Genomic DNA, 27,871 nt, shown 5'->3' with positions numbered 1-27,871 from the left:
ATCAAGGATCATCATGCAACGCCAACAGAAAACACAAAATGATGAAAATGTTTAAGAGACTACAACCGTTGTAGCGTGTGAATAAATTGAAGGCGGATGAGTTAGCAAGAGACCAATGTAGCTCCCCGCTATACTATAAACGACACTAATGAGTTGTGGAGGTAACCTTGCGCTGTCAAGTCTTCAACCATTTTGAATGATTCCAGTTTGCTCTTAAGATTCCACATAAGAAAAGCTCAAATACCCACTAAATAATATATATAACCGTACTGAAAAAATACCATGAGTATAATGATTGCCAAGCCCCACATGAATTTTGCCACTCAACACACCCAATGAAAAGATTAAACATTAAAGACACTCGGTTGCCATGTTCTCACATTTGTATTTCAATAAAATACAGCTGTTTGTATTTTCGATAGATAACATGAAATATTTATAAACAAAATATTGTTTATATAAACAATACGATAGATAAATGCAATAAACATGCTTCTATCCTTGGCAACACATGAAGTGTGCCATTTGTCTCTAAAACGTGTTGGGTTTAATACATCATGTAGATATCTTGTTGAACATGAAGTTCGATCATGACCAATCTAGTTCAATTGGTTCAAAGTGACCAACCAAACATTGTTGAACAAATAAAACCTAGTTTGAGCATGATCAACTTTTATCGTTTTGAACCATCTAGGTGGCAAAGAGTGTCATCCTCTCATCTAGCTATATTGACGCGGATCCATGAATTTGAACTCAAAACCAGGTCATGCCCAACATCTTTTTTCTAATAATTAGTATATATGAACTTGACTACAAACCTTGTCTATTTTCATTTGTATGAAAATCAACTAACTAATTTGCAATAGTCTATTCAAAATTGCTCCCATTGTTGTGAGTGACTATGAACAGTTTAATTAACAAAGCTGTTCATGATATAAACATATGATACATTCGTCTTAATACACTCCTCAACGTTGATGATTTCATCTATTTCCAGAGCAAATGAGCTCTTAGTAGCTGCAACACGTACAAGAATTGAGTTATACTCAATCAAGAATTGTCTTAAACCCTTTTGGATATGCCACAGTAGATCGTTAAATAAACATATTCCAAATAGTGATTACCTTCCTGCTAGTTTGAAAACTGGTTCTTAATAATCTCAAATTCATTATTGTACATGATCGGAAATTCTCTTTGCTTCCGGTAAAACTCAAGAATACTAGATTCCTCTTAGAGTTCTTGTGTATTGAACCCTTTCAAGATCATGTCATTGTGATAGTACCGAAATTCAAGGTCTTTAGATCTATCCCAATAGACTATTATTCCAAACCATGATTACCTTACACTAGTTTGAAAAATCGTTTCTTAGTCATTCGAATTCATTATTGTACAAGATCGTAACTTCTGTTATGTTTTGTTGGATTTCTTGAAACATTGTACATTATCTTTGCTTCCGATACAAGTCAAATAACACTTTGTTAGATTACTTTAGAAGTAAAAACAATGGCTATACCTTACAATTGTCCTCACTTTGAAGAATACCATTTTCACATAAACTTTATGTAATGACAAAGGGTATTCAAATCAAAGTAGACAAGACTTTTAGAGAAAAGTTTTCTTCATGGTATACGTAAACATTCAAATTTATCTTTATTATGAAGATTCACTTGCTCCTTGTAGTCGCATACTATAAATGAAGTCACATGCTTGATCATCATTCATCATGACATTGTGTGTGGCGTCAGAGACTCATTAAATTGATATATCATGATGGTCGTTCAGTTGATCCACCAGAACATTAAATCATTTAATACAAGAGAGAAGGGATTTAATGATATTCATGAATGTTTTATGTTTGATAAATCACAAACATTAAAATAAACGCACAAAACAAATCCCTAAAAGTGTTGTGCGGTACTTTTCTAAGGATAGTTTCTTTCGTTATCTCGAATACTTCATGATCGGGTGGAGATATGTGATCGGTATAAGCACTTTTATTTCCGAGTTCCTTTGCTTGATTTGTTTAACTCGACGATTCTAACATCTTCCCCGCTATTTTGTCTACGCTTTCTTTGTATTCAGTATTGTATGATAATGGTGCATGTTTCCCTTTGTTATTCATTCTTCCCGGGCAAATGAATCAGTTATTGGTCAGTTTCAACTCGTCATTGGTCATTGAGATTGATTGTGTATGAGCATCCGAGCTACCTTGATTGCCTCATCAACACGATGACCACCTACTATGTTGTTTCCTAGAACCTCCCAAACTGGTCTAAGAGAAAACACCATACCATATTCATTGCAATTTGAATTTCTTCACAAAAATATTGATAAACATTGAGGTCACTTGAACCACTTTGCTGATTGTTCCAATTTTCTTTGTAGATGTTGCCATACTTTCCGACCTTTTGACGAATCTTTGTCCTTTGTCCCCATATCATGTCATCAAAACAATATTCTTCTTGTCTCATTGCATTATGAAACGTTCCTCGTATGCGTTTCCAAAAAGTAAAAATGACTTGGAAAATAAACAATACAAAAAAAGAATTTAAGAGAAAGTATAACCTTTTGGTCCTCGGACACAACACGATATCCCAAGCTTTCTGCGATGTTACTTCTTCGTCTGTCGTCCATCACTGACTTTTTTTATGCCTTTCATCGTTGAATTTTTCCTACCGTGCCAAGATAACAATGACAACTTGAACTCTTGAAGCACCATTATGGAGCTCTTACCTTATTGATTGTACATCTCATATTCATAATAAAATGTTAGTTATTATATGAGTTCGACTAACTTAGTAGCAAAGATACTAAGGCGAGTCTTCCAATTAACTGGCATCCCAATTTTCCATGATACAATTAGTATCACAATTGTGATATATAAAACGTGGTTCACTCTCATTGATTCTAGCATCAATGTTAAAGTCTTTTTAGACTACGTATACATATAACTTGGTGACATTTTTTCTTTTCAAGTTTCCAAGCCTTCAAATAAAGCTTCACTAATAAATTCCAACATATTTAATGATATATTTAATTCATCCATGAATTCAACAACTTCTACACAACTTTAACATTTTAATATTCTAGAAGGATGGCTTGTGTAGTTTTTGGATGCTTGTGGAAAATTGGGTAGGTAATATGCAGATATCATATATCTTCATAGAATACGCACGAGCAACTTTTGCATCCAGTGTTGTGATCCACGCCATTACCTTTCCATTGTTGTTTGAGCACGTGGCAAGATGAAAACTAGCGATTTGTTAACAAAAAAAAGAAAAACAAAACCCATTGATGCCACTAAGAATGTTAATTCGTATCCGGTTTTTGTAGCGAAAATCCTCCACATTAATCGTTGATTCAAATTCGTATTTCTTCTCTTTTGCCCAACCGTGTCAATCTCTTATCTTTTTTATGCACGTGACGAAATCCAAAAATCATCTGTTGAAATATATGTTGTTGATTTGATTATTGATTGACACAACCATTATTGTAGGCACTTCTTTTACGATGAACATCATTCTCTTCTTATTCCTCCATGACAATTAATTACCACTTAAAAACATCTCGAAAAGTTCGTGATGCCTCCCAACAAAAAGCAATATATTTTGGTACAACTTGCAAAGTTACCATATCCATGATGTTGGTTAATCGTCTTCGTTGGGGCCTTTCATTCCAATTTGGAGTCATTGACCCTTTGGATCAACAAAGATGATAAATTGAGATGATGGATATGGCATATGTGTTTGTTGGAGATTTTTTTTTATGGAAGGAAGGGATCAGACAACGGGAGCCAAAATATATTAGTTGTTAGGAGGCATGATCAACTCTACAATAATGAAATTTTTTTCTAAGTGGTAGTCAGTTGTCATTGTGGAGAAAGAAGAAGACGGTGGTCGTTGTCGAACAAGGGTCTACGATAATAGTCGTGTCAATCACTGAATTAGATTAACAACAAATTTGCAATATTTTTTGGATTCAGTCTCATGTAGAAAGAAGGAATAAAAGCGAGACAGTCTGCTAAAGTTTGGATCAACGGTGAGTGTGAAGACTCCGCTGCACAAGTGTGCAGATGCAAATTAGCATTTCCATTTTTATATGAATCACCTTTCTAATCATACACTTCAATAGAAGATATATTAGTCATAAAACACCAACATTATTGTAACTGATCTGCGAATCTTTCTTCTTCATCAGCATATCAACCAACGATTTCTTTTGAGCGATAATCCTTCAACACGAAATTCGTTGTTGGAAAAGACTAATCACAACACTGAATGCACTAGTTGCTTGGCCGTATGCTATGAAGATTGTACATGAAGATATTTGCATATTAGCTAAATAAGTGCTCATGAGCGTTTAGAAAACTACACAGACATGTCATTCTTTAATATTAAAAGTTAAAAGTTTTGAGTGGACATTGTGGTTGGGGGGTATAGAAGCCTTGAATTCATTAATAAAGGTGATTACAGTAAGAAAAGTCATTGTAATTGTAATGCTCTATGCCTATATGTGAGAGTTTGTTTTGGGACATGAAAAGATAAATGTGTCATCAAGTTATATATGTTTGCAATCCAAAAAGACTTCAACATTGATGCAAATTTCAAGATAAATGAATCATGCTTTACAAATCACAGTTGTGATCTAATTTAATCATGAAAAATTGAAAACATGAGATGTCACAATGGGGAGACTCGTCTTGGTATCTTTGTTGCTAAACCAATCAAGCCCAAAGAGTAGTTAATGTTCGATTATGTAGATGCCACATTGCCATGTGCTATGATAAGGTAAGAGTTTCATTATGGTTCTTCGAATTTTCATTCTTATCTTGGTACTAACAGGAAAAGCCTTAACTATGACTTATTTTTACACCCTGAAATTTAAATAAAATTTAAAAGGAAATATGATGCTCAAACGGCGTTGAAAGATGGAAAAGATATGAGACTGGTATACAAGGAAACATACATATATATTGGTTGAAAGATCCGGTGCATATAAGTTGGTTGATATCGCCGTACCCTTTGACCTAATACCGTTTTGATTTGGGTAGATTTGGACATAATATATAGTTTTGATTCCTATATTTTTCTTAGAAACATATTTAAGCCATATGTATTTATTTGAAAGGCCCTTTTCTCACAAAGAAATAATTATTAAATCGAGTAGAATTTTAGAATTTGATAAACACGAACAGAACATGTACCTTAATCATGGTTCATGATTCATGAATAACACCGATAACATTTCAAGGCTCTCGTAAAACCTTATCGTGTTTTGTATGGAGTGAGTGTTAAATGGGGAGAAGGAGAACAGGTTGGAAGCGTTTCATTTGTGACATTAATAAGACCATGAGTAGTCATAACTCTTCACCCTCAGGCATTATATGTCACGTGACGTCCAGTCAGAGTTTTGTTTTTTTACAAAAACAGGGTGTAGTCATAACTCTCCACCCCCAGACGTTATGTGTCACGTGGCGCCTAGTCACTATTAATTTTATTTGTTTTTTTAAATAATAATTCATTTAAATAATTAAACATAAAATTAAAAAACAACAATAAAATTTTAAAAATACATTAAACTTCCAAATAAAAACTAAATTAAAAAAAATACATTAAATTAAAAAAAATACATGAATAATACTAATAACACTACATGTTGTATTTTTCTAAAATTTTCGCTTGTCGAGCAGCTTTTAGAGATTGGACTCTCGGATCGTCTTCGGTTAGCTCGCTTGATAAAATCTCGATAAGTAGTTCGACGGCGTCTAAATTTACTTTAAGTCATTGGGTTCCAAGTTCGTGTAAATCTTGGAGTTGAGTGTTCATTTCTTTGAATTGACTTTCCATTTCGGAATTCGAACCCGTTGCCGACGACGAAGCGACCCCTTTCCCCCTTCCCTTGCCCTTGCTTCTTCTACCCCCCGGCCGAGGCATCTCGGTAGTATTCACGGCTTCATTATCACTTAGGTTGAAGTTTCAAGCGTCGGAACGGGACGTGTCTGGATCAACCAAAGACGATGTTTTAGACTTTTTTTTACGCAGACCACCTTCGGCGTTGGCATTCATAACCTGGCCCCATTTTGGGTGAAACCTCAAGTAATCTTTCCAAATGCCAAACTAATTGAAGGCCCCCGAGACCTTATGTTGATACTCTGTCAAAGCATTTTCCTTGACATCCGCGTCCGAGACACCACTAATCCTCGTTCGATTCATCCGAGAGAAAACCGTATGGAAACCCATGCATTTGGTGTTATGTCGCCCCATTTCGACAATAAGGTATCTTTTTCTCGACGCGAGTCACCGCTAAGTTCGTGAAACAACTCTTTAATTTTGTGCCAAAATACCCCCGTTTTTTGATAGTTCACTAAAAAAATAAAAACATTACAAGTTCAATGTTTGTTCTAAGAAATTTAAAAAAAATATGTATATTAAAAACATACCGCACTTGGCATCTTCCGATATCGCGCACCAAGCACGAGCACATAGTACGCACTCATCGTTACTCCACGGTAACACCGTCTTTTTAGCCCGAGGTTCGCCGGCGGTCTTTACGGTCTCCGGTTGAGTGCGTACTACCGTGGAGTAACGATGAGTGCGTACTATGTGCTCGTGCTTGGTGCGCGATATCGGAAGATGCCAAGTGCGGTATGTTTTTAGTATACATATTTTTTTTTAAATTTCTTAGAACAAACATTGAACTTGTAATGTTTTTATTTTTTTAGCGAACTATCAAAAAACGGGGGTATTTTAGCACAAAATTAAAGAGTTGTTTCACGAACGTGGCGGGGACTCGCGTCGAGAAAAAAAATTCCTTACTGTCCGAATGCATGGGTTTCCATACGGTTTTCTTTCGGATGAATCGAACGAGGAGTAGTGGTGTCTCGGACGCGGATGTCATGGAAAACGCGTTGACAGAGTATCAACATAAGGTCTCGGGGGCCTTTAATTACTTTGGCATTTGGAAAGATTACTTGAGGTTTCACCCAAAATGGGGCCAGGTTTTGGATGTCAACGCCGAAAGTGGTCCGCGTAAAAAAAAGTCTAAAACATCGTCTTTGGTTGATCCAGACACGCCCCGTTCCGACGCTCGAAACTTCAACCTAAGTGATAATGAAGCCGTGAATACTACCGAGATGCCTCGGCCGGGGGGTAGAAGAAGCAAAGGCAAGGGAAAGGGGTCGCTTCGTCGTCGGCAACGGGTTCTAATGCCGAAATGGAAAGTCAATTCAAAGAAATGAACACTCAACTTCAAGATTTACACGAACTTGGAACCCAACGACTTAAAGTAAATTTGGACGCCGTCGAACTACTTAGAAGGAATGAAATGGACAAAGACATCGAGATTTTATCAAGCGAGCTAACCGAAGACGACCCGAGAGTCCAATCTCTAAAAGCCGTTCGACAAGCGAAAATTTTAGATAAATACAACATGTAGTGTTATTAGTATTATTTATGTATTTTTTTTAATTTAATGTATTTTTTTTATTTTAATTTAGTTTTTATTTGGAAGTTTAATGTATTTTTAAAATTTTATTGTTGTTATTTAATTTTATGTTTAATTATTTAAATGAATTATTATTTAAAAAACAAATAAAATTAATAGTGACTGGGCGTCACGTGGCACATAACGCCTGGGGGTGGAGAGTTATGACTACACCCTGTTTTTGTAAGAAAACAAAACTCTGACTGGACGCCACGTGACGTATAATGCCTGAGGGTGAAGAGTTATGACTACTCATGGTCTAAAAAAAACCTCAAAACGCCGGGGGGGGGGGGGGGGGAGGTGTGCCCCCGGCGTTATACTTCAAAACGCGGCCATAAATGATCAAATTTTTAAGAACGTTTCATTTAGTTATATTTAAGTTTCATAATCAAATATTTAATCCCTATTTGTCTATTAATTCAAATGCATTTTTTTTTCATAAATTCCTTTCCTTATAAGAAAATCAAAAGTTCAAAACTTTATTTACTGATCCCTCAATTGTCAATTATGTACATAGTTTGTTTTTGTTTCTAGTAAGTTATTGAAGAAACACTAAATGATGGGTTTAGCGGCTATCGGCCTGTTATCGACCCTACAGGTGCGTGGGGTTACTTTGGCCTGTTATCCATTCTTGTTATTTTTTCCTAACTGTTTTTTGTTTTCGCAGTTTCGGATTCCAATGAGGTTTATGCTCCAAGGTGGAATATCCGCCGAGGAACAACTCTCCGGACTGCCGCAGACTGCGTCGACTGGGCGCGCCATGCCGCTCCAAGTGGTGCATTGGGGGAGGCCATGGTTAGTTACCAGGAAGGCCGCTTGTCCACTGAGCTCCGAATCCTTCTCGCCCGGATGCAGCCGCGTGTCGAGTTACTTTGTCGTGAAAACGACAAGTTAAGGACTGCGCGTAGCTTGGAGGGGGCTCAGGTGCGATCACTGAGAGAAGAAAATAAGAAGCTTGCCGCCACCGCTGCTGAGAAGGAAAAGGCCTTCAAGGACCTTGAGGCCGAAGTACAAGCTAGGCATGAGGCACGTTCCAAGGCTACCCAAGCTGTTAACGAACAGCTTAGGTTGGCCAAGGAAACTGCGCGTAATGCAACCGAAAGGGCCACCAAAGCTGAAGCTGTTGCTGGGCCTCTACGCGCTGAAAATGAAGAATTAAAAGCTAAACTGGAGAAGCTTCGGCAGGCTCATGAGGCTTTGGCTTTGGAAGATGCCAAGAAGCTACAGGAGCTCTTGGATCAGAAGGGTGTGCTTGATCGCACTGAGCGCAAGCTTAAAAGCGTTGAGGAGGCTGCTGCCAAGGAAGTGCTGCTCGCCAACTTAAACAAGAATGAGGCCGAACGCGCACGCAATCAAGCTCACGCTACCCTTCAAGAGGCTCTGTCCAATAAGGACTGGCTTCTACGAGAAGCGTTGCCGCAGGTACGCATAGCTCCATAACTCTTTTCTTTTTGCTCTTTTTCTTTATACTTAGTTTTTTTTTTGTAGGTTGTGCATCGGATTTTCGCGAACACATCCTATGATGATGTCATGAGTGCAGCCCTCAACGCTTCTCATGAGGATGGAGAGAAAGCTGGTTTCTTGCTTGGTCTAGGATTTGCAGAGAAAGGCATCCCGCCTTCCAAATTTCCTCTACACGATGTTGATACTGAAGCTGCCTACGACCAAGCTGTGAACTAGTATGCTGCTTTTTCTCATCCGGTTGTGGAGAAGTTGAACGAAGTTGCTGCTGCTGATGACGGGCTAGCCGTTCTCAAATCTTTCCTTGAACAGCCGCAGCCAACTGATGGTGCGGGTTCAAGTGGGTTTGGAGGGAGTGGTCCTGAAGCCTGAATCTTGAGATTCCTCCCAGCCGTTATGATAGATTTGTACTTTTTGTAGGCGGGTAGATACCTAGCCATTTTGTAATGCTTGAACAACTTTTAATGTGAATATAAATGTTTTGTTAACGCCTTGCCTTGTAAACATTATATGATTTGCTCATGCATATTTTAGTTTAACTTAGCAATTTTCTAAGTGTTTTGAATAAGTTAACCTTTCGACGCGTGTCAGATAATAGGTTAATGTTCCGTTTCTTCTATCATGATTGTGCGGGTAGGACCGTCACTTTCACTTAGTAGGATGACCAAACTTCATCTATATCTGACCTGCTTGAAGGTTTTCCTCATCTTCCCCTTAGAAATTTTTACTGTTTTTGTGTTTATGCGGGTTGTGCCGCTTTCCACACGCAACGACTTACTTCCTCCCTCACTTATTTATGCGGTGAATACCGACATATCAGTGTGGTCAGTTCATAAGTATAAAGGTAAGGCTATCAACATCAATGTGATAAGGAGAATCATTTCCATTAGAAGTGGCTCTAGGCCTTTTCTTTACAAGTTTGGAATTGATCTACATGTAACATCTGCGTAATTGGGCTCCATTCCATGTTCTTGGGATGGCGGTGTCATCGAGCCTTTCGAGCCGGTATGCGCCCTTTCCCAGAACTTCTTTAATAATGTATAGCCCTTCCCAAACCGGAGTCAGCTTTCCTGGGCGTTCCTGGTTCGAAGCCTCGTTGTTACGCAGTATGTAGTCTCCTACATTGAAGTTGCAGAGTTTCACCCGCGTGTTGTAGTACTTTTGCATTTGTCGCTTGTAGGTCTCTTCACGCGCTGCGGCTAAGTCTCTGCGCTCTTCGGTTAGCATAAGGTCTAACCGTCTTTCCGCATCATTGTCTTCTGGTTGAGTTATGACTCTTGGTGAGGGTAGACCAATCTCTATTGGAACCATGGCTTCAGTGCCATAGGTGAGACTGAACGGGGTTTCGCCCGTGCTTGCCTTTTTCAGCGTTCTGTTTGCCCAAAGGACATGTGGGACTTCGTCCACCCAACCGGATCTATGCTTCAAGAGTCTTTTCTTTATGCCGTCGACGATGCTCTTGTTTGCTCTTTCCACCTCACCATTACCCTGCGGGTGTGCCACTGAGGTAAAGGTGTGGGTGATTTGAAACTCTTTCAGCCACTTTTGTAGCTCTGGTCAGCAAAGTTGGTGCCGTTATCGCTCACCAAATTCTGTGGAAGTCCAAAACGACAAATAATAACTTTCCAAATAAATTTTTTGATATGCTTTGCGGTTGTTTGGGCTAGGGGTTTTGCTTCTATCCACTTGGTGAAGTAGTCGATGGCTACCACTAGGAACTGAACGTTCCCTGCTGCTGTGGGAAATGGGCCTGTCACATCGATGGCCCACTTCTGGAATGGCCATGAAGAAGTGACTGGAACAAGTTCATTCTTCGGGCGATGCGTGTTGGGTGCGTAGAGCTGGCCGGACCTACATTTTCTGATTTAGGCCAGCGCATCCGTGTGCATCCCCGGCCAAAAGTATCCCGCGTTGTTTAGCTTAGCTACAACTGCTCGTGGACCTGCGTGTACTCCACAGATGCCTTCGTGTACTTCCCTTAGGAGGTAGTCAAAATCTTGGTTGTCAACGCATCTGAGGAGTGGGCCAAGAAAATTACGCCTGTAAAGTATGTCATCAACAAGTTGATAGTTCAGTGATTTACAGCGTATCTTTCTTGCCTGTGTCTTTGACTCTGGTAGTACACCCGCTGCAAGGTAATTTATGATTGGCGTCATCCATGTTTCCGTGCCGGTTTGGATGACACAAATTTCCTTGTGCGGGACTGATGGTGCTCCAAGAAGTTCAACGCGGATGTCCTTTCCCAAGTGGGTGAAGGCTAACGATGCAAGCTTGCTTAACTCATCAGCAGATTTGTTTTCGCTTCGCTTGATGTGCACAACTTTGCAATCATTAAAATCGCGCATAAGGGTTTTTGCTTGTGCGAGGTACAGGGCCATTGTGTCGTTCACGGCCGTGTACGTCCCGTTTATCTGGTTGGCTACTAGCATGGAATCCACGTGGGCTTCCAAGTTTTTCACCCTCATCTTACGCGCAATTCTTAATCCGGCCAAGAATGCTTCGTACTCCGCTTCGTTATTCGTGCTTGGGAAATCCAGTCGAATAGCGTAAGTGTATTCTTGGCCTGCTGGGTTAGTTAGTTTCAACCCTGCGCCTGAACCTTCGTTGTTGGCTGCTCCATCAGTATAGAGTCGCCAGACATCGTTAATGTCTTGTGCTGGAGAGGGTTGAGCCTCTTCCTGGCACTCTTTTTCCCGCGATGCGGGGACTTCTGCAATGAAGTCTGCCAAGACCTGGCCTTTTATGGCTGGTCTTGGCTTGTACTTTATCGCGTATTCCCCCAACTCAATTGCCCATTTGGCTAGGCGCCCTGACAACTCGGGTTTGCCTAGAACGTTTGCAAGTTTGAAGTTGGTGAGAATGGTGATTGGGTGACCTTGGAAATATCGTCTTAGCCTGCGTGAAGCCTGTACAAGCGCTAAGACTAATTTTTCCAGGGTAGAGTACCGGGTTTCTACGTCTGTTAAGACGCGGCTTACATAGTAGATGGGCATCTGAATGCCTTTTCGTTCTACTAGTAAGACTGCCCCAGTTGCTTTGTCTGTGGCGGAGAGGTAGAGAATTAATTCCTCCCCCACTTTTGGTGCTGTGAGCGTTGGGAGTTCGATCAAGCGTGACCGAATCTCTTGAAAAGCTGCTTCCGCTTCTGGTGTCCAGCGGAAGTGCGTTTTCTTCAAGCAATTTCTCAATGTTGACACGAATGGGAACGACTTATCCGCATGGTTTGCCAAAAAGCGGTTAAGTGCGACTAGTCGTCCATTCAGTGTCTGAGCCTGTTTGATGATAGTAGGTGATTCCATTTTCATAATGGCTTCGACCTTTTCAGGGTTCGCTCTGAAGCCATCTTTGGTAACGATGACTCCTAAGAACTTCCCTTCTTCCATCTCAAAGGAACACTTGCTCGGGTTGAGCTTCATGCTTATCTTTCTGAGCGTGTTGAAAGTTTCTTCGATGTCTATCAACATCGCTTCTGGCTCGAGGCTTTTGATGACCAAGTCATCCATGTAAACTTCCAAGTTCCTCCCAATTTGGGCGTGAAACTCTTTGTCCATCAGGCGTTGGTATGTGGACCCGGCATTCTTAAGTCCGAATGGCATCATTTGGTAACAAAATGTGCCATCGGGCGTCCGAAATGCAGTTTTATCCTGATCGTCAACAGCCATGTGGATTTGATGGTACCCTTTATACGCATCAAGGAAGCATTTAAGGCGAAACGGTGCTAATGAATCTACCTTAAGGTCAATTTCAGGTAGCGGGTAACAATCCTTTGGGCATGCTTTGTTTAGGTCTTTAAAATCTATGCACATGCGCCATTGTTTGTTGGATTTCGGTACCATGACGGGATTTGCAACCCATGTTTGATATTTACTAACGCGTACGATGCCTGCGTCAAGGAGTTCCTTGACTTGGGTTCTACACGCGTTAGCCTGTTCAGCACCCATTACGCGACGCTTTTGTATGACCGGCGCAAATGCCGGGTCACACTTGAGTTTATGCTCAGCCTTACTTCGAGGTACACCAGTCATGTCAGCTGGTGTCCACGCGAAGATGTCGGCATTTTTTTGCAACAAGCGTTTGAGTAAGGTGCGTGTGGGGTTAGTGATCGTTGGGCCAATGGTAACAGCCTGGTCGGGGTATTTGCCATTGAAAGCCCATTCTTCTGGCTCAGAGGTGGTTGGTTTAGCCATTTTTGGTTTGGGTTTAGTTGAGACAGATGCGATGCATACCTGGGGAATGCCCGTGATCATAGCAACGCCCTCGACTGTTGGCCATCCCATCATCCCATGGACCGAAGACACCACGGCATTAAATCTTGCCATCCCATCTCTCCCGAAGAAAATGTCGTATGTGTGGTGTGGCTTCCTCATTACAACGAAGTCCACGTCTTCTGTGCGGGAGTACTTCCCGTCCGTGAGAGTGACGGGGAAGGATAGGATTCCCAAGGGGGTGTTTGTGCTGCCGTCAAACCCTTCCATCGAGGCGTAAACTGTTTCTAGGCGTTCTTTGTCTTCGTCGTCTAGCTTGTCGAAGAACTGCCTATACATGACCGTTGATGAAGCGCCATTATCAGCAAGGGTGCGGGAGGTAATGTAGTGCCCCAGCTGGCTTTTGATGACTATGAGGCCTTTTTTGCTGGGCCCCCCTGGCACACGCGGGAAGCACACTTCTGCTTCCTTCCACGCACTTGGCTCTGTTGTTCGTCGTTTTCTTCCTCTGATGTTGCTGTGAACCATGTGAATGCTGATGTCGACGGGCTTCCGTCCATTGCCCTTGTACCGGTTGTCTTTCCTCCCTCCGTTCTTGATTGACGCCACGAGGTGTGTGAGTCTCCCATCTTTGACGAATGTTTCGACGATATCCTTCAAGGATGTGCATTCCTCAGTGGTGTGGCCTTTTGTCCCGTGGAAGTCACAGGATTTGCTCTGATCAGTGTTTTGACGCTGTCGAATTATTGGAGCCTTCGGCCATGGGAGCTTTTCGGTGGCAAATATCTCGGTGACGCTTTTAGTGAGTGGCGTCCATCTGGTATTCCGGTTCGATGAGTGCATGTTGTCCCTTCCGCCTAAAAGAGGGCGAGAGCTGGATGAGGTGTCAAAGTTTATCCTTGACTGCCAAATACCAAGCTTCCTCTTTTTATTTTGTCGGGCGGTACGGACGTTATTTTCTCTTGTTCTCTGCGTGTAGAGGTTTGTGCTCTGGGGAAGATTTCTACCCAGTTGCTTCTCCGTTTCGGCAAAGCGCTTAGCTGCCGTCATGATGGCATCCCACGTGGATGACATGCCATCTTTACCTGTCAACGTGCGGATGAGCTCTGGGTACTCAGCGCCCTGGATGAAAGCGGCGCGAACAAGATCTTCGCTTATAGTGCCCAGACTTAGCTTCTTTGAGTTGAAGCGAGTGATGAAGTCTAGCAGAGATTCGTCTTCCTCTCGAATGCAGTTGAGGATCGTCCATTGCTCTTTAGTATATTTTCTTTGTTGACTGAAGTGCTGTCTGAACTTGTGCTGGAAGTCTGCCCAATCATAGATGTGGTGGACCGGTAGACGATCAAACCATGCTCTGGCTGCCCTGACGAGCGTCATCTGGAACATGTAACACCATGTGGGTTCCGTCCAATTACTGACGGCTGCCCCCGCTATAAATCTGTTCAAGTGATCGTACAGGTCAGATATGCCATCGTAAGTGCTTATGTTGGACATCTGTTTGGCACTCTTTGGAGCGATTGCTTCCGCAATGTCCTTTGCAAATTTGGACGCTCCCGCATTCGCAACAGTTGGTCTGAAAGTTTTGGAGAAGTCACGTGGGTTTCCTCCCGTGTTCTTTGGTTTGAAGGTTCCCTGGAAATTTCTTCTTGAGTGGAAGTCTGCTTCTTTACGCTTCCCTTTCGCCTTATGACGAGGGTTTGCGTCACTGTCAGATTCTTCCCAATCCTCATCATCCACATACTCGCAATCATTGCTCATATTGAGCTATTGTCGAGTGCTTCCGAATTCGTCATTGGCCTGTTGGAGTGAACGTAAACGTTCATCCAACTCGGCTTGGAATTCTTTCTGACGTGTTTCCGCCCAAGCTTTAACTTGTTCTGGTGTTTGTCGCGGAAGTCTCGTCTGTTGTTTCCCCAACTGGGTATCAATGAATCCCAGGAGAGGATTGTTTACTGCACTTGCCCCGGCTTGGGTAACCGGGGTAGTGTTCGTAACAATCGTGTATTCACCGGTGTTCCCCCCAGTAGCTGGGGTTGTGGTTACCGGAGTTTCTTGGTCACTCGGTGGCTTTGGCATCGGAGTAACCTTAACCATCTTTCCAGAAGTTTGAAAAAACTGAGAAAAAGAAGAGTAAGTTCTAGCTTAATGCACGGATGGTGCCAATGAAGAAACACTAAATGACCCCGGCAGATTAAGGATAATCTTAGGGTTAAGTAGATGTTTCCCACGAGGGTTAGGTCCGGCAAAAATGGTTATTCTTCTCAACCTGCAAAACAGACACCGTAAGCTCGTCACTGAGAAGGGGGGGGGGGTTCCTCCTTGTGACCACCCTCCGGCGTGAGAATCAGACTAGGTTGCTCTGAATATAAGTGTATATATAGAGAAATAGCTAGAGAGAAGATGATGATACCGTTCCAAGGTGTTGGAGTATTTATAGCCGAATGTAGGTTTCCAAGTAGGTACGGCCAGCTGTATAATATTCCTTTTCCACCAACTATGGGCTATGTTCGTGCCACGATGGGAGTTGGTGGGTAGGCAGCGGCTGATAGCGACATTTTGTACTGGAGCGTGCTCCTCCTCATACTATTGTCGGTGAGCTGTCACCCTGTGATTGGTTCATTGGTCGCTTTTGTCAGATCTTGTCTATTTGTCCATACCTTGGTAGGTATAGTACAAAAGATCTTCTAGAAGCGTACGGACTGGCTCTTTTGGGCGGGAATATTCCCGCCCTGCTCATTCCTTCTTCAGGTGACATTGCTGAAGTATGAGTTAGTGCCTTATGCGTGTAGCCTTACTGTTAGTGCGGGTAGCCTTCCTTCTTGGCTTGTACCCACAGCTGCGGGAACAGGCAGGGTACTGTACCAAGGGAGGCTTTCCTGCGGGGACAGCTGGCTTACTGCGTGTAAGGTCTTCATCTCTCTGAGCATGGTGGGTCATGCGGATCCAGTTAGTCTTTGCGCAGACGTACCTCTTCAAGGTGAGTCATGCGGGTCTAACTGGGCTTTGCGGGGACCTACCTCTTCAGTTATCCAAACAGAATTCATAACTTATAAGTTCAAATATATCGTTAAGTATTTTTATAATAATATTACTATAATTTATGTTTTTAAAATCGTGTGTTACAATACACATCCAAGAAACGATAAAAAGCCAAATCAAGACAATGTAAACATGTAAATTTATATAGCCACTCATTCTTTCTGATCTTAAAACCTTAAAACTTAATTAAAAAAAGTATAATAATTTATTAAATAGATGATCTCTTTGATTAGTTATTAATTATTTCATTCTCTCTCTTTCATATCTTTTAAATTATTACGTATATACACATATCTAGGCATACTACTGTAATATCCTGATTGGTGGTCCAATGACAGAGAGTAAAATCCATAACAATAGTAGTTTTAGGAATCAAGGTTATAAAAGAATAAGTAGTACCTTTCAGAAGACAAGACTGCTTCAGGAACTCCTGAACACACTCTAAAACCTGATTTTGCATAAGATAGAATCTGAAGCAGATGATTTGTCACTACCACACCCAAAGAGCATACCGAATTAGAGAGTGTAATTCTATAGGAAAAAGTTTTCCTCTTTTGTGTGAATGTTCGGAGTCTCTTAGAAATCAACCATCTTGTTCATTTTATGATTATAATAAAGAAGATATATTACTGCAATTAATAGGTTTTAATATACTTTAAGTGAAGTTATATGGTTTGATCGAAACTCTTGTATTTTCATTTATGATGAGTTTGCACGGGTTCTGACCACGAGAGTTGGACTTGGTGCACCAGGTCACACCAGTTGTAGATAGAGGTGAAAAAAAACCCAAACCCGAGAAAACAAAAGCATGTGACCGGTTTTATTTATTCTCGGGTTTTTAATACCCGAACTCGTACCAACCCGACCATACCCTTAGGGTACGGATAGAGCATGCATTTCACTACCAAAATCCGTACATAAACCGGACCCGGTTTTTACCCGGTAATACCAGAAAAACCGGAACCGGTTCCATACTCGGAAATGGGTTTTTCCAATACCCAAACCGGGTTTTTCAAATACCCTATCTATACCCGAAAAATACCCCTAAAAAGTGCAACCCTTTAAAAAATTCAATCTATACCCGAAAAAAAAACCCAAAACCCCCAAAAATAGGGTCTTTTAAATACCCGAAAATAGGATATTAAAATACCCAGTTTTATACCCGGACTCGAACCCGATACATAGGGTACGGTTTTTAGAGGCAATACCGGAACCCTAACCCGACCCAGGTAATGCCAATGCTAGGGCATACACGAACCCGATTTCATACATGGAACCAAGTATTTGAAAAACCCTGTTTATGCACCTTTAGTTGTAAACATGATGCGTCTGCATGCATGCCGCACAAATGGTTTGTTATAGTGCTATGCGTCACATTAACTGTCTCGTGTTACTCACACACCATGTAGTTGGATATGAACCCACATCTTATATTATAGCAATTTGTAGAAGGAAGTCGTCTCACAAGTGTTACTATTCATTTATTTTCTGCTTAGCGAGTTGTACTATTTGTTTAAAGGTTTGTAACTACATGTTATATTTATGCTCTTTCTCCCTGATTTTCCTCATACGCTCAACCATAACCCCCATTCTCGTCCTTCTCTACCACCACCATCTCCATCATCTGAACCATAGTCGCCTTTGTTTCCACTGATATATTTCTAATTGATTTCCTTCTTGTAACATTCCGGATTTTCAAAGAATAATATTTAGATATATAATTTATTTATGGAACCATAGTTACTCGGATTAATAGAGAAATAATAAAATAATAGATAAATGAAAGTCCATGAAATTATAAACGAATGTTAATAGTTAATTAATATTAAATATATAAAGAAAATTATGGACTTGGGTAATTAAAATGGATCAAGATGGTGGGATGGGCTTTAGGTCCATGGGCTTTGAGGAGTATAAATATATCCTTAAACCATTCCAAAACCCTAACTCTCATTTCATTCCATCCTTTCCATAATCTGTACACACACTCCAAACACACACACCTTCCTTACTATATATAAACGGCCAAGAGAGAAAGAAAGAGATCCGAGACCAAATCAAGCTAACTATTATCAAATCTTCTATATATAAGATAGATCCGGGGATTTAAGTTCATAACCAAGCCAAACGACAACAAATGAACCCATAAAGGTATGTTCTTGATCTTAAAGTTTATGTTTTAATAAACGATTAGTCTTGAAGCTTGAATCTAGAGTAGATAGGCTTTAAACAAACATTAAAGTTGAAAACTTGATATTGTTAATGAAAGAAACGAACCCAAAATGGAAACGGCTCGTTAAAAAGGAACCCTAAAAATCTAGTCTTGAACGTTTAAGGTTTAAAGATCCAAACTTTATGACTTCCCGAGTCAAGTCTTACCCGGAAATGGTCACGAAAGCGCTTAAGGGGAAAGATCGATCCATGTTAAAGGTTTATAATAATAATAATAATAATAATAATAATATAATAATAATAATATAATAATAAAAATAAAAATAGAAGAAAGACAACAGTGGCAGCACATGGCCACTTATATTCAACAGTCGCATACATATACATTACAAATACATACATACACAGTTTCCCATATACTGGACATCGATTACATTGAAATCGATTTCAATGTAAATGCATACTCGCATACATCTGCAAACTCGAATACACTTAATTCGATTACATTGAGCTTATCCGCAACCCTTATCATCGATTACAATCACTTCGATTACAACTACTGAACATCGATTACATTGAAGTTCGATCACAATAAACTCGATTACACCCAGTTCGATTACATTCAGACTCGTTTACAATCTAACTTGAACACTTTACCATCGATTACAAGGAGGATTCGATTACAAAAGAAATCCGATGAAGCATCGATTACATATAAACTCGATTAAAAGTAACATACGAATACAATCCAAATCGATTACATTGTAATCGAGTCCCACGAACTCGATTACAATAACCACAGATCGATTACATTGGAATTCGATTACAAATAAAATCGATTACAACCTGAATTCGATTACACCGAACTCGAACACAGTGAACTCGCTTACAATCTGGTTCGATTACAATATTTAGAAGAATACAACAAGACTCGCATACAATAACCCTATTGCCTTGACTTCGCATACAGTTGAGACTCGATTACAACAGTTGCACACAAACCCGCTTACAATATGATTCGATTACATGATGTAATCGATTCTGGGAACTCAACTGATGATAGCGGCTGTGAGGTTAAGAACAAAAAAAGAGAGAGAAGGAGGAGATGAATGATGTGAAGAAGAAGATGGAACAGTCTGGTTAAAAGGACTAGGGAAGTTGGGCTTTTCTTTATTATTTATTTACCCCTGGCCCAAAGATTAGTCAAGCCCAAAACCCGAGCCCTATTGTTCCCTAATCACTTGGGCCTAGCCCAAACTTCTTGATCAAACCCGGAGACCTTCCTAACTCGCTTACAATAAGACCCGAGTTCGAGAAAAAGAAAAGAAAGGCTAAAGTACAATTAGGGTTTGGAAATGGAAAGATAACATTAAGATAATTAAGTTACTTTATTAATAATAAAAATTTAAAGAAAGAAAATGGAATAATAAATAATCAAAATACGTATACCGTAGGACTTATATACAATAATCTAAGTATAATGCAATCTAATACAACAACCATAGATTACCCCAGACAATGAACCAATATTAATACGTGTACCATATATACAGTTAGCAGGTTGCAATTAAAGAAGGGAATTACGATAAACGGAGAAACAAACAGGATCCAGGTGAGTTTCTAGCCCCATTCTTTGTTATGTTTTTCGGGGCTGTGTGCATACTCGATGTGATAGTTAATACACTTATCTTAAATGGTAAGTGTATGCCAGGTATGATTTATATGTTATCTATATATGACTTGAATGAGAATGAAATGCTTGACAGTACGTGAACGATCTTCGGATATTGCACGTATCGCCAGGGGAAGTGATTAGCTCCTTACATGGATATTAAATAATAACTTATAGATAGTGTTCCTTATATGGATAATATATGGAGTTCCTTATATGGATAGTATAATGTTCCTTCTATGGATAGTGTAGTGTTCCTTCTATTGAAAGTATAGTGTTCCTTCTATGGATAGTATAATGTTCCTTCTATGGATAGTATAGCGTTCCTTGGATAGTAGAGTGTTCCTTCTATGGAAAGTATATAGGGTGTTCCTTCTATGGAAAGTATACAGAGTGTTCCTCATATGGAAATTATATATAGTACGGGTAATAGTAATGGTTCTTTCAATAGATATTATGTGACGATCCTCCTGCGGATATTTATACAAGGTTAAGGTAGTAATACGTGTCTTCGGATACGGGAAGAATGCATGAGAATGAATTGTATGTTACGTGATTAACTAGAACTCACTCAGCGTAGCTGACTTTTAGTATGCACGCAGGTGAGTAGAATGAGGTAGCTCGCTTGAGGGGAACACGTGGCATTGAATAAGAGGTTGGCATCGGAAGACTCAAGACGTGTTATGTTTTAATTACTTAGTTTTGAAAGACAAGTTGTTTGTTTAAGACAATTTTTGGATTGTTATGGAATGTTTTATGAAAATTTTTATTTTCCGCGAATGTTTTTATCAACTCTGATGATTAGAACTAAGTTAATGAGTAAATCCAACGTCCAAATGTGAGGTACCGGTAACGGGGCCTTACAAGTTGATATCAGAGCAAAGTTCGAGAGATTTAAGCATCCTACATGCTTAGACTCAAACAGAGAATAGGAATTAAGCAAGAAGATGCCAGTCCAAGAATGCCATGTATCACTCAAGCAAGCTCAGTAAAGTTAAAGTGTATGGTTAAATAATAAATGTTAATGTTATCTTGATTGATATGGATAGAATTCTTGCTTGTTTGACTGTTTAACTGTTTAAGATTAGAATCAACACAAATAGACTCATAAAAGGAAGTGTATAGGACACGGAAAGTAACGTGATCAGCTAATCACAACTGTCCACTGTTATTACCTGTTAGCCTTACTATCCTTGTACTAAATAGTTCCCTGAGTGATGACGTTTGTGTTTTCCTTTTAGAATACGATGGCCGGAACTGGAGACATTGTGAGAGCTGGAGGTCGCACTGGACGTCGTGGCAGGCCTCGTCGTGTCGAAAGACCTTCAGTCGAAACAGCTTCCAACACCGGAGATGAAAGAAACGCAGCTGGAGGAAACCCGAACAACAATGAAGGGGTTCAACTGGATCCCGCGATTCAAGTAGCTATTGTTCAAGCTGTAGCCACTGCTATGAAGAACCTGACCCTCTAAGGAACTGCTTGAAGCCGTGAAAGAACTGCCGAAGGGGCGAGTGGAGATGGTAGGAAAGATGATGAAGGAGAGAGGGAGGCTTCAAGCGTGGTGAGGTCTGTGAAGGCTGATGATAGGAAGAGGGGCCGAGGTGGTTGCAACTATAAGTCCTTCAAGGGTTGTGACCCACCGAAACTGACTGGTTTGGGAGACGCAATCGCTACTCTTCAATGGATAACTGCCATGGATAAAATTATCCGAATCAGCGAGTGCCGTCCCGACCAAGCTGTCGGTTATGCCACCCAATCGTTTGAGGAGGAGGCAATGTATTGGTGGGAAAGTGTGGAGCAGAGGAAGACCCATGACGAGATCAAAGCAATGAAGTGGGAGGATCTGAAAGAGTTAGTTATGAAGAAATTCTGTGCTGACGCCGAGGTTGAAAGAGCTGAGATGAAGATCCTGAACTAGTTTATGTATTTATAATCATAATTCAATATAAGAGAGGACGGGACACCCATATGGGTAGGATGTATGACTATCAAACCACATGGTAACACCACCGCCATCCTACTAGGGTATGGTGCATGGCTAGTTGGCTACATTTCATGACAAAGGTTTGTCATGAAAATGATTCATGGCAAATGTTGGATAGTTAAAATGAACTAATAATTAATTTATTACACATGTGGATAGGTGTTGCCAACGATTTTGTAGTTTGTGGGTATTTAAAGGTAGATTTAAGATGGCGGTGAAGGATTGGTAGGTGCATGCTTAATACCCATGAGTGCCCCTTTCCATCTAATGATTAACCCATCAAGTAAATCCAATTTTTTCATAATATATATTATTTTCTTTATACTATAGTTTCATATATAAACATCTTATCTTAATTCTAATAAAGTAAATAATGAGACTTAGATATCAAACTCCACATATAATTCTAGCATAATTTTCTCTCGAAATCTTGTAATCTCTCATCTCATTTATCTTAATTATTCATGGGTAATAAATCAAAACCATTTTAACAATTGGGTTATCAAATAGTCAATTTTCCTTCAAAATCTTCTAATCTCTTATCTAATTCATCATAGCTATCTATGAGTTATTGGTTAAAACCATTTTGTCAATTGAGTTATAAAATAATCAGATAATTAAAAGTAAAATATTGATTGAAAATCAAATGAGTACAAAATAGCTAAGAACAATGTTTTTCTATGGTTGATTCGTTTCTTTGATGTCTAGTTTTTTCCCATGGACACTACATGTTGCATTATTCAATAATGTAATCACGATAGAAATAGTTGTAATAAAACTTCAGTGTTGTTTATAAAGAGATTTTCTCACAGTTATAAATTTGAAATTCTATTTTTTTTTACATTTAGTTTTGTCCATTAGTTTTAAATAAAAGACTTTATTTATTTTTATCATTTTACAAATTACGTGTAATACTCAAGTCCAAAAACTAGTATTCTTGATATATGGAATTTCTTTTTTACAAATAATAAGCTGGTCTCATTTACAATTCTAGGCAAGCTTGACTTGAACTCATTATTAATTTAAAGTTATAACGATTTAATCTTGAATAACTTACGTCGTCTGCCAAGTGACTAAACAACATTTATCTTAATACATCATCATAACATTTTTATTTTTTAATAACTGTAAACAAATTATTATTATTATTATTATTATTATTATTATTATTATTATTACATTACGAAGTTAGTCCATATGTTTTTCTGAAGTAACATGATTGAGTACTAAGGTTTAAAAGTTGCAGGTATGTATACTAAGGTTTTAATTTGTAACAATGTTAGGTACTAACTTTAACTTTCGTTATAAGTTAACGGAATTTGAGTCAACTCGACGTCGTAACGCTCGGGTTTACCAATGCTCATGCTTCAATGCCCGAAATTTAACAACGCTCGATTTTTATTGATCGAATAAACATCGTTTTAAATGTTTTAAGCTTTTTTGGTATGTTATCTTTTTATATGTTAATTCAATAAATATATATATTTGTTTTATTAAGGTATCTTTACTAACATAACCAATACCCACCGAATACCCACATTATCACTAATTTTTTTGGGTCATATTTGTGTTTAGGAATATTTTAGAATTTCATGTTCTAATTAGTATGACAACTAGTGATTTACCTGTGCGTTATGCGACAAATTCGGTAGGTAAAATTCAGGCGTTGCCGTTGTGAGTCAATGTGAATTATGTCTGTATTGACTACGTTTTTTACGGTACCATAACTAAACCTAAAAAATAAATTCATCATATTAACATACTATAGGAGCGAGTTGAAAACCGGGCATTGTATAACATATTTAAATATATAAAACAATATTTATTTAGCCAGTAAAACCGGACATTGTGTTACACAAGTGAGTTGACGCATATTCGATGGGTATTGGTTACGTAAGTAAAAAGTACCTTAATAAAACCCAAAATATAACTTTGTTGAATTAATGTATAAAATATTAATATACAGAAAAATAAAAAAATTTAAAACGATTTTTATTCGATCGATAAAAATCAGGCGTTGATAAACTTCGAGCGTTGAAATATGAGCATTGGTAACTCAGTCAACTTTTAACAGAAGTTAAACTTAATATCTAATATTGTTAAAAAATTAAAACCTTATTACCCGTGCATACAACTTTCATCCCTCCTACTAAATTTTGTTCTTTTAGTGAAACGTTAGACGAATATTCAAATTATTTTTATGAATCAGGTTAATTCTTGCGAAATGATTCAAATGAATGTATGGTGCGAAAATTTCCCTCTACTCCAAAACAACAAATGTGCCACGTCAGCGATCCGCGTGCCTATCCAATTAATCTCAATCGTCCATCATCATCCATCAACGGCTACCAATTCTTCAAAATAACACATCCAAAACCTTACTCCACCACTCGCCCCCCTATATATACACCAAATCCACATCACGTTTTTTCATCATCATCATCATCATCATCATCATCATCACCTCCGTCTTCGTTTCTTCGAATACACACAAATTCAGGTACAAACCAAATCCTCTTAACAAAGATTAATAAATATTTCATTTTATTATCATTCTAATATTATTTTATATGTTACAGATTTGACAATGTCTGGGCGTGGCAAGGGAGGCAAGGGATTGGGTAAAGGCGGAGCCAAGAGGCACAGGAAGGTTCTTCGCGATAACATCCAGGGTATCACCAAGCCTGCTATCCGGAGGTTGGCCCGCAGAGGCGGCGTCAAGCGTATCAGCGGCTTGATTTATGAGGAGACTCGTGGCGTGTTGAAGATCTTTTTGGAGAATGTGATTAGAGACGCTGTGACCTACACTGAGCATGCTCGCAGGAAGACGGTGACTGCCATGGATGTGGTTTATGCTTTGAAGAGACAAGGACGTACTTTGTACGGGTTCGGTGGTTAGGGTTATTGTATTACTGGTACTGTGTTTGATATGGAGTTTGAATGTTATTGGAAGTTGTTATGTTTTATGATTTGGAATGGAAAGGCAAATATTCAATTTGTTGAGATATTTATTTAACAGAGTGGTGGTAGTAGTTAGGCATTTGCCAATTGTCATTCAAATTTGGGGGTTAAGTCTTTCATTGTGCTAATTGACATTGAATTTATTGTATTGGTGCTATTAAAAAACTTATTTAAGTGATTTATGCAGGTCATAAGATTTATTGGTAAGAAGAGATTGTATTCCGATGTTTTTGCAAAACATAGGGCTGATTTTGGTGCTTGTTATTGCCATGGCTGAGAATGCAGACGTTGGAGCATGGAACAAGTTATTTTTATTTGAATCTAAAATTTTATCATCTTTTAGACTGGGTGTAGTGGTGGCACCCCATATCGCCGCCACCTTCTTTTACAACGTGGTGCTATGTACAAAGCGCCCAAGCCATTTATGGCCACTTTGGGGCTTTTTGAGTGGCCAAAGCGTCTCACTACGGATGGCCTTATTATTCGTTGGAGTATTTCCTAAGTTATCTGTTTAGCATAAATATAAATAGGGGTGCAGAGATTTATTGTTAGTTGTTTATGTTGAATTAAGAATTGTAAGCATGAAGCTTGCTAATCAAAGCTTTTGGTTCAAAAATAAGCCTTCGAGTAAACTCATGTGTCCTTGTGACTATTACCGTGGATTCAATATCAAAGTTAAGGATAATTCTATATGATGAGTGTGCTTCTGATGTTATTATGTTTAATTAATTATTTCCTGCTATTAACAAATAAAAAATCTCTTCAAAGTCCTATAAAGTATTTCTTGGGTAATCATTTGATCCGACAACTCACAAGACCCGTTAATACACTGCCGACTAATAGATGAGGTGAAACCCATGGAAGAAGATTTGATCCCGTGACCTCTCCTAGAGGGGTATCTAATGCAGCAATGCTTACCAAGACACCATTCCCTGAAGATTCAATTCTACAATTATTATATCAATCAATCAATCAATCAATCAATCAATCATGTCCAGTAAAATCCCACCGACAGCAAAGCTATAAGTAGGGTCTAGGGAGGGTGGGATGTAGGCATATAACGTACCTCTATCCAAAGGAATAAAGAGGTGGCTTCCAGAGAGACCATCGGCTCTAAGTACATGTGTATGAAGCAAAATAAAGGAAATCAAAGTTTAACAGTTATATAAAAACTACTACTAATTATAATAATATTATTATGTATTTTGTAAATGTTAATAGGGGGTGGGGGGGGGGGGGTTTAACCTGGTTCAAGGCTGCCGCCTCGAAGAAGAAACGCCATATAGTTGGAGCTATATTTTATACTTACAAAACAAAATCTTGTCCTATCGATCTGCACAGGGATACAAACGGTACCATTGTTTTAGTTTGTCCTTTGTTGTTCCATTAACTTTTTCTTAATTTCGACTTATATTCAATTTCAGTTATCTGTATTTTGATCAAAATCATAGTAGAAACAGGTTATTAAAAATGCACCAAGTGGAGAATGAATTGAAACCAAACACGAACATGATTATTGCTATAGTCGGATCATTTAATACAGTCTTATTTAAATACATTCAAATGATTTGATTGACAGCATCTTATTTTCAATTTGGAAGCAAGATGAAAGGAAACTATGGGCAAAGGAAATTATACATATTATGCCCATGATGAAAGAAGGATGCTGATTACTCAGCCAATAAGGCCTGAGATTCCTTTTCATAGACAAATTTATAATCTTTAGATTCATCAGCACACCATACAGATATGCCTCCAAGCTTACCTTGTCGCTTCAACTTTTTGCAGGCCTCAAAGAATCCCTTATTAGGAGGCAAACCTAAGTTACCCTTGCTTATGAAACTCGCTAGAAGCTGACTTCCTGTGTAACTTGAAGCTTGTTGTTGATTAAAATGATTTACAAACTGCGAGACACTGAGTTTATCGTATGCGTAAAACTGGAAATTCACATAATTGATAACGTGTCCATATTTCTTCCATAAAGCCGTATAATGACGTTCAACTGGCCCGTTATCTTCATAGGGGGCGATAGAAGCAAATTTGATGGTTCGTTTTTCTTTTAGGATTGTTATCAGTCGTCCTATGCATTCGACAAAAGTTTCTTCATTTGATTTAAAGTGTTCATAATCAATATCAATACCATCCAAATTGTATTGCTTGATCATGCTTGTTAGTGAATTAACCGCATTTTGAACCCATGAGTTAATGGATTTAGGGGAAAAATAGACCTTATGGTTATCATTACCAACACTATCCCCACCCAAGCTAACTGCCACTTTGACATTTGAGTTCTTGGCTTTAATTGCTGCGATGTCTGAAGGACCCAAGTGGTTGGTTTCCCAGAAAACATTGAATTTGCCATTTGCGGGTGACGGGTGATTATCTGAGGTGTAATCAATAGCGAACGCTAGAATGAAATGGACTTCTACATCAGAGTTTAATGGCACATCAGATAACTTAACTGTCTTAGATTCCGCACCAATGTACTCCCGGAAAAGATTCGAATTAGCAGCTGCGCACAATCAGTTAACAAATACGTACAAGATTAGTTCAAGAAAACTAATAACTAATAATCATACAAGCGCACCATCGATGCGAAGCAAACTTACCACCGCAAGATGATACAAGAAGCATAAATATTGTGGCCACAAAAACATTATAAGACATCATGCTTTGAATATATACCAATGGTGATTGATTATTATTGTTGCTTATATAGCAGATTCTAAATGTGTTTTTGTGATCTTAATTTGGTAGATGACAATGATATAGTTTTGGGTTGTAGTGGTAATATATTGCTAGATTTAGCATTTAGCAGAAAGATAATTCCTTGTTATAACCAGAAATATTAATGTTATATTGTTGGTAGGACATGTATAGGCGGTACCTCCATG

At 39.1% G+C, this 27,871-nt stretch overlaps 1 pseudogene; it reads right to left on the bottom strand.

Annotated features, from left to right (window-relative positions):
* Window positions 1-26,240: 26,240 nt before the first annotated feature.
* LOC143634494 (chitinase 2 pseudogene) lies at window positions 26,241-27,644 on the bottom strand (annotated as a pseudogene).
* Between the last annotated feature and the right edge of the window lie 227 nt (window positions 27,645-27,871).

Source organism: Bidens hawaiensis, unplaced genomic scaffold (genome assembly GCF_021521415.1).
Source record: "Bidens hawaiensis isolate Kalapana, Puna unplaced genomic scaffold, B.hawaiensis_p1.1 tig00007072_1, whole genome shotgun sequence".
NCBI classification, from domain to species: Eukaryota; Viridiplantae; Streptophyta; class Magnoliopsida; order Asterales; family Asteraceae; genus Bidens; species Bidens hawaiensis.
The sequence above is the reverse complement of the archived record's forward strand: the minus strand, read 5'-3'. Positions and strand labels throughout refer to the sequence as shown.